Source organism: Eubalaena glacialis, chromosome 16, assembly GCF_028564815.1.
Source record: "Eubalaena glacialis isolate mEubGla1 chromosome 16, mEubGla1.1.hap2.+ XY, whole genome shotgun sequence".
Taxonomy (NCBI): Eukaryota; Metazoa; Chordata; class Mammalia; order Artiodactyla; family Balaenidae; genus Eubalaena; species Eubalaena glacialis.
In genome coordinates this window covers 17,307,809-17,316,249 of record NC_083731.1, presented here as the reverse complement: position 1 = coordinate 17,316,249, position 8,441 = coordinate 17,307,809, and positions in this window count along the sequence as shown.

The following is an 8,441-nucleotide window of genomic DNA, read 5'->3' as shown; positions in this document are numbered from 1 at the left end:
TTTAAAATGTCAGATCACTGATAATGTTCATACAGAAGTAATTCCAAACGTTAATTAGAGTTTAAAATACTAATAGAAGTAAATCAAAACAATTAAAAAGATAAAGTCAGGAGAGTGAATAGCACCAAAAGCTACCACTTCAAGTATTTGGCAAAGAAGAGAAGGAGCTGAAACATGGCTAGAAGGATTAGCAATATCAAGAGTTGAGAAGACATTTAGAATGTGGGAGACTGAAGCATGTTAGCAGGCAGAATGTGGGAACCCAGGGGAAAAGGAATGTAAATTTACAATAGTTGTAAATGTTATAATTTACTGAAGGTTTGGGCTTCTAATGGAGGACATTACAAAATGGCTTTCTTTTCCCATACCACTGTCTTTGAACAAACTCTGTGGATTTATTCCACGTCATCCCTGGATGAAATCTCACAAAGATAGTATAGCTTCCCTTTTCACACTCAGGCCTTAAATTACATTCTCATTTCTGAAGGATTAAATATTCCAATCCAATGTTAAATCCAAACCCAGCTAATATAAAATTCTTATTCCACCACTCATTCCTACATGAGCTGGGAATCATTTAGGGGGAAAGTGGGGTGGAGTCAACTTCTCTTTCTCCTGTCTCCTCTAATACCCCACTCACTAGCTGCTGCATAGGTCCAGGGAATGAAATTGCAAGAAAGGGAAAAGATAAAGTTTTGCATAACCAAAGTATTAATATCAGACAATGGTACCTGCTGGTTGAAGCAAATGTCCAAAGCTGACTCTACCATGGGCCACTTAGATTCCTTGAAAACTCACTGCTGATTTCACCCTACTCCCAGACTCCACTCCCATCACCAGCCTCCATATTGGGCAGGATGCTTATGACCTTGGTCTCAAGTCTTAGCTTCCAGAGATCCAACACTCAGTTAAGGTCATCTATGATGATATTCTTGGGTAAAATCTCTTTTAGTAAAGATAGATTCTCTTAGGTTTCTTTTATGAGGTCTACATCTAGCACACAGTAAACATGCGAAGCTTTTGCCCTGACTTTTGGTGAAGTTGAAGCATCTCACTCCTAATGTTATCTTTCCTCACTTTCCGGGTCAAGCTAGTCTCTAATCTTTAGACTTTTTAATGCAAGAATTAGGTAAAAATCCCTACCTATCATCTACTAATAGTAATAGTAATAATGATAATTAGCAAATATATATATCATTAGCAATGATAATTAGCAAATATAATTAGCTTGCTATGTATTCTTCCAAAAGGGCCTTTTAGTTGATACTTTCTATGTTTTCCTTTGCCCCTTCATGTCTATTCTCCACCCATCTCCAGCCTGCTCTGTGTAACCCTGGGATGGTTGGCCCCAGCTTCTGATCCTCTGGCTTCTGGTTAGGTTAGATCCAGAGGAGGAATGGAAGCTCTGGGACTTGTTCTCCTTGCCCCACCCTTGCCAGGCTGCAGGTTGGCAGGGGCTCTGCTCCTTTCCTGAAGGCACACCTCCTCCTGGAGGCCCTCTCCTACAGCTATGGAACTCCAGTTCTTCTGAGTTCTGAGAACAACTGTTTCTGTTTCCCCTTTAGGCTTAGAGATGGGAATTATTCCCCTTTTGTCGCTTGCTCCAGATTGTTCCCTGTTCCATTTTTGCTTTCCCACAACTTTCTCCACAACTTTTTAAATTGTACCCTTATTAAAATGTTATTAATTAGCACTTCAGGTTTCCTAGTGGGACCTTGAATGTTACACTTGGATTGAAGTGAAGGGAAGCACCCCTACTCCCTCCATGTTACTCTCTAGCATTCTGTACTTCTCCATATTAATATGCTAACTGCTCTCTTTAAAGAAATCTTCATCCTAGTCTTGCAAAACTTAATACTAAATTGTACTCTTATCTAACCTGGAAGCGAATAATGGGCTAATGATGGTAAAAGCAGCTTCATAACTTTGAAACTATTTGGCAGAAGTGATTTAGTACCTCAGTGAGAATGTGGCAAAAGAGAGAAAATAAAGAGTGACTTTTCAATATCCTGTTAAACTTTTATGGATTGAGATCTGGGGGGAGGAGGAAGGCAAGAAAGGTTCAGGCATGGAAATTGGAGGAATATTTCTTCCCCTGAGAAAATAGGGAGGCAAAGGAGTTATGTGAGAGGGCACAGAACAAATGTTTGGATAAAAAGCAAGACTACAGGACTCAATGTTGTCTGTAAAAGAGTGATGTAGTCAGAGGACTCACCTGCTCAGAATGAGAAGGAAGTGTATTGAAGACCTGAGAGAGTTAAAAACATTTAGAACATTTGCTTTGAAGACTACACAGGAAGTCAAATAGAGGTAAATGGAGGAATTGCTAAACAGATATGAGGGCTGCAGAAGTTGTTCCCCCTACAAAATAACCACTCCCAAATACCCCCGCACACTTTACAACCTTCTCCTATACAGTGGGCTATAAAATCAAAAGCGACTTTTTAGGCAACATGTAATTCTCACATTAAAATAAAGGAAGGAAACTCATTTTTTTTTTTTTTACCAATTCTTGAAGTTTATTTTATCTCCAAGTAAATTTAGTGGGTTGTTATGAAAAATCTTCAAGTCAGATTTCTATAGTAAGGATCAAGCTCTGATTTCAAATTTGAGATAAAATTGTTGCTAAAAAGGAAACACGAGCAATTTTGCATGGCTAGTGTATAGAGACACTTCCTCATTTTAAAAAAGCTGAACAAATTAGTTGATTTTGAGCATTGCAAACTACTCAGGAATACAATTCTTTTCAGTAATTTCTCTTAGAAAGTTTATTGTTAATAATCAAATTTAAATCCAATGGAAAAGATCCTCAGATCTAGGAAAGCCCTTGAGAGGAAACTTGGCCCATCTTTTATAGATGACATCTGTTTACACGATTTTCAGTATGAAGTGTACCTAGAACTAGGAAGGGTGTGAGTGTTTATCTTACTTGCAAGTTATCCAGGCATAGCTTCATGGATAATGGCAGAGATTGAGACAGTTCTCTCATGATAACAGTTGCAAAAAGTGCTGATACTCTGGCATCAGTTCTTTAAGACCCAATTCACACAAATCAATATGGAGAGGGTCAGGTAACATGCTTACAAAATGGGTTGTATTACAGGGGAGAAACCCTGAGTTTAGAGACCCCGCTCTTTTATAATGGAAGTAGATACACCTGCCTTTGTTTGACAGGGAGATACTGTCATGATCTTCATGGCTGTAGGCAAATTTGGCCTTTGCTCTAGATGTACACATTGTTTTCCAAGGTTGTTCACTATGCAAACATCCTTGATGAGATAATCTAAACAAAGGACAGTCAGTATCTCTGCTTGAAAGGGATGCAGTAAGAGGTACTTATATTTGACATAAATTTAGATTTACAATCTCCAGCATTCAAAATTCCTTATTTGTGTCTAATACACAGCTTGCTTTTTTATCATAATAATATGTCCAGAAATTATTAACCTTCTGATATCAAGTTCTATTACTATGAGACCCTGTGTCAGTGTGATTTTGATAGTATAATGATATCCATGAGAATTTAGATTAATTTTAGTATATAATCTGAGTTATTATCTCAAATAAGTTTACTAATACAAGGCTTTAATAGTGTTTGGTGATATGAATTCCCATATTAAATTAGTTTCTTTGATTTTCATGGACTGAGGTTGTAAATTTTACTTTCCAAGAAAAAATGCGTAACACTGAATTTTCAGAAAAAGAATGCATAACTATAAAATTTATATCAGTTGGGATATGACTATTCTTGGTCACTTACAAAAAGGCTGCAGAGTATCATTGGGAAGTTTTTTTGGCTGCCTAACATCTGAGTTGAAATTTATTAATGAAGTTCTTTTAGGACATAGCTATAATTATGTCATACATTTTAATGTATAGTGTAAACTCAATATTCCAACTACACCAAGAGGAGAAGTAAGATGCTATTAGTCAAAGACAAAAAATTGGAATATCAACGTGGAGTTCAGTGGAAGAGAACAAGTATTTATCCTAATGCAATTTTATGCTGGGACTACAGCCAACTTCCCCCAAGCACACTAACCAAGACCTTACGGGAGTGGGAAGGATTCTCGCAGTGGACATAAGTTGAGCGTTCTCAGCTTTAGGGAGAAGAATTCTTCTTCCCTTAGCAGTCTTTTTCTTAAAGTTATTGTTACTGGCCCTTTCTCATCATTGGGTTGGATAAGACCTAAATATCTAGATTAAGTGCAAGCATAGGACATAGTGTCTAAGCCTTTTGTCCTAAGGGCAGGAGGAGTCCTTGAGATTTATAGGTGATGTCACTAAGGAGGTCAGGGCAAGTTAACCATATAGGACAAAGCTTTAACAGTACAGAATATAATTCTTTTTCTCTTGGGTCCCTACTTTGTAGCTCTTTCAGAAGCTTATGTCTACCATAGGGATCAGATCAAGGATTCTGGACTTCCAGATCCCTTCTAAGTATCTTTCCATCTCATTGCAGTGAAAATGCATTCTGCTTTAATTGTCACCATACAAACTCAGTCAAAGTAGATGGCTTATCTCAACTTACGTTTTACAATTAAATAAAACTGTTAGTTATTTTCTGTAATTGTAATATTTACTAGGATTGTACAGTAAAAATCTTGACAAAGTTAAGAAGTTAAAGAGTACAAATGCTGAACTCTATGGACAACTGAAGAAAAAGTCTTCAAGAAAAATCCTCCAAGAAAAATTTATGAATTTGTTGAAAATATCGGATTGAAGGGGAAGCTCCTTCCTCAGGATCCCAATAGAGCATTCAAAGACAATGGAGCTCAGGTTTCAAGAACTTGTGCTGTGGGGAGGTTCCTGGGTTAGTAGCATGGAATTTTAAGGGTATGGAGAGTAATAGGTACAGCCCAGAGGAGGCAGGGCAAGAGGGAGTCCATGTGATGTGAAGGAGTTTTAAATGAGAAGGAGAAGAAAAATATGAGCTGTGGCTACCTGAGGTAAGACTTTGAGGAGAGAAAGAGCTATCTAAAGAGGATTGTAAGCATGTTGTGCTCTGTGCCATGTTGTGAATTGCCTCATTGCTGCTTCCTCAAAACATCTTTCGTAAATGTCTGTATTCATCTTGAGTCTCTGTTTAGAGCTTGATGCCTTTTTGGATGGGATGCTGATTTAATGCTGCCTTAGATGAGAGGTAGCCTAACTTAGATGAGTTACATATAATTCTACTAATCACATATGGAAATAAGACAGGAGCAAAATTATCATACAATATTATTTCAACAAATATAATATTAATGTATGGTGATAGCTTAGACTTAGTAGTAGTTTCGGTGACTCTTCACTGTGCAAGGAAATACATATACAAACAATTTGTGCACAAATTTTGCACTATTTTATATTTAGACTTCCACAACATGATCAAATAATAATCTATTATTTGTTCCCCATTAAATGAAACTTTAAAAAGTAATTTTCATTAATGAATAAAACTAACTAAGCATACCAATCATAATCAAGATTATTCTGAGATTCTGATTTTTTAAAAACATCTTTGTTTGAATCTCCATTAGGCCTTAATTTTCCACCTCACTACATCACAAGGAAAGTGGGTAAAATTTATAAACTAAATATTTTCATGCCATAGAGACAAATATGTAGGCCTTTAAGAAGAATTATCTTGTCAGATTACTTTCCTTCTAACAGATTGGGCCCAGAAAGCAAGTTTCACCTTTACCAATTTGAGGGGCAAGAAATACTTCATTTTCCCAGTGAAGATAGCACGGCATTATTTATCACTTGTGCAATAGCATAATTACTCACTCAGCATGGCAGCTACAGTTTTTAGAACCATGCTACAGCTTGGGTTTGTTTATTGGTTGCACTTTCCACAGCTCTCCTTTATCAAGTTCCATCCCTTAGTAGCCACTGTGCTCCTGGGATAATCTAGTGGTCAGGCAAAATTACATATGTGCAAAGAGTTTCTTCCTTATCATACATTAAAGGACAACAGTACTTCTAAAATATGCGCTCATATATTCTATTGTATGTCACAACAGTATTTACTGCAACTTACAAAATTAAATATGGTATTTCTACATTCATTAGTAGCAAAAACTCCATGATGACACATTATTGGTTTTGAATTATGTAAGAAGGTTCCCTCCTTGTTTTCAATCTCAACAGATTACTATAAGTCAAGGAACAGTTACAAAGTAGTAATTAGAATTCTTTCAAGTGATACACTAGAATTTGGCTTTAAAATATATTTTACAACTGAAATGAGCTTTAAAATATATCTGTTCTCCTATCTACCTCTACTTTCCTATCAGTGTATACTCCCCCTCCTGTAGCCTGCCTAAAGTGTTTGGGCAGTTCTGAAATAGCACAAATGAATTCATGTCAATGGCATATATTGTCTTCTCAGACAGGGTATTGTTCTTTTTGACACTCTCTAGTACGACATTGGTGAGGTAGACTGGAGGTGTTGAATACCTCCTACTTTTGAGCTATTTTAAGCCTTAAACAATCTCCTCTCAACCCCAGCCTGACATCCCTCCCACTTACCCAACACTAAAAGAGAGAAGGGGCCGCAGCTAAATTTCCTTTATGACCTAAAAGTCACGTAGAAAAAACTTAGTAGGTCTTATTTTCTGTTCCTAAGACTCAATCCCATTTTTCTTTAAAACTATGATCTTCAGGATTCATACTTCCCTTCCCCCAGGCTAGAGCCATGATGTAGGCTTCATGGGAGGTCAGCAGATTGGGGATTCTGCCTCTTCCAGGCCCAGCCCTAGCTCTCAGATGTCCAGGATGGGAAGTAGGGCCAGGGGAGGTGGCAGAATCCTCATTGATGGCTGCCTCTTCTGGTGGTAACGTGCTCCCACCATCGTTGTGATTCAAACTGGTCCAATGTGAAATGATGAGCTTGGTTTAGGGCCCCCTTCATCTCTGAAGACCACCTTAGAAAGGAAATTGGACCTCCCATCTGCCTTGTCCAAGTATTCAAGCCTCTAGCTCCAACTCCAAGTTGAGAATCTTGTTGGTTTGGCAAACACTGGGCTATCCCACAGCTCCTGTCGTTTTTTCTAACTTCCGTACTCTCCTCATGGAACCAGGAAGACTTCTGGAAATGTTTCCACATCTTAAGAGAGGACTTCAAGGAATTAGAAAGTGGTGGGAATGGTTTCCCATCTTCCTTTCAGTCACACTACACCAAATTCCCTTCAAGCTTTGTTGTTACCTACCCTCCTGCCAACCACAGGCACACAATCTCAGTCACCCATAGGAAAGACTTTTCCTTCAACAGCAGTCCTAGAATAAGTCTGCCCGTACTTCAGCACAAGGAAGAGCCATCAAGGAATGAGATGCCAGGATTCTCTTCCGTGAGATCTCTGGATGTTTAACCAGGATTCTCTTGGTGCTCCCCTCACTTGGTTTTAGAAATGATAACTCATATCCATTCCTGTTAAACCAAGGCAAATTATGGTAGAAATGTATCCTTCATTCTCATTAAGCTAGCTCAGTTCTCTTCTTAAATTGATTGGAGGCGGGGAAAAGCATGAGGAATGGTTGAGGAAGCAGAGCGATTTGGCTTCTTCCTAGTGAGACTCAGCTAGGAGCTGTCATGTCCCGACTGCTCCTAACCAGCTGTCTGCTCTGAATACAGTGTTGAGAGACTTATTCATTTGTTCTTAGCTCTGGTCCTGGCCCCTAATTTGTGTACTGAACTTCTACCTGGTACATATAAAAAACAGTGATTTAAATTGTGATGTGACAAATAAGCCTAGGAAAGCACAAATCTCCTAAGATGGCAGTTAAGAACATATAGAAACATTGTTGAATACATAGTCATGATGATCACAAAGATAATAATAACATAATAAAATGTGGACCACCTAAAGAGGGGTCTGCAATGATTCTATTCTTTTTTCCCCCCCCCAACTTCAAGCTATTTTTGTGCCATTAGACAAATGCTACCTGTGACTGATGTTTGGGGAAATGCAGAATTGTAAAATCCACAAGGCGTGAGTACCAAAAAATCAATAGGACTGCATTCATAGCAAATAATGACAATACAACACAGGATTGGTGATTTTTCTGTAATTCAGTTGATTCTGATTATCTTCAAATACTTGAAGACAGGTCCTAAGGGAAGCCTTTGAGAGAAACAACCATAAAAATCTACAGTTTTAACTCATTTGGAGCAAGAGATGTGACTATTCTCATGGCATTCCTTCAGGAGATATGTAATTTTCATTTGACATTTGAATAAAGGGAGACCAAAAGGGCAGGAATTTATGTACTTAAAGTAGAAAACAGAATGTATAAGTCTACTACAGAATGGGAAAGGGTGGCTGGAAAATAAATAAGTTACTAACACAGCTAACATTTAACGAGCAATTATTATATGCAATGCACTATACTAAGTTATCTTAAATATGCTAACATATTTAATCTGAAAGAACATTAAATGATACCAAGGCAGAAAT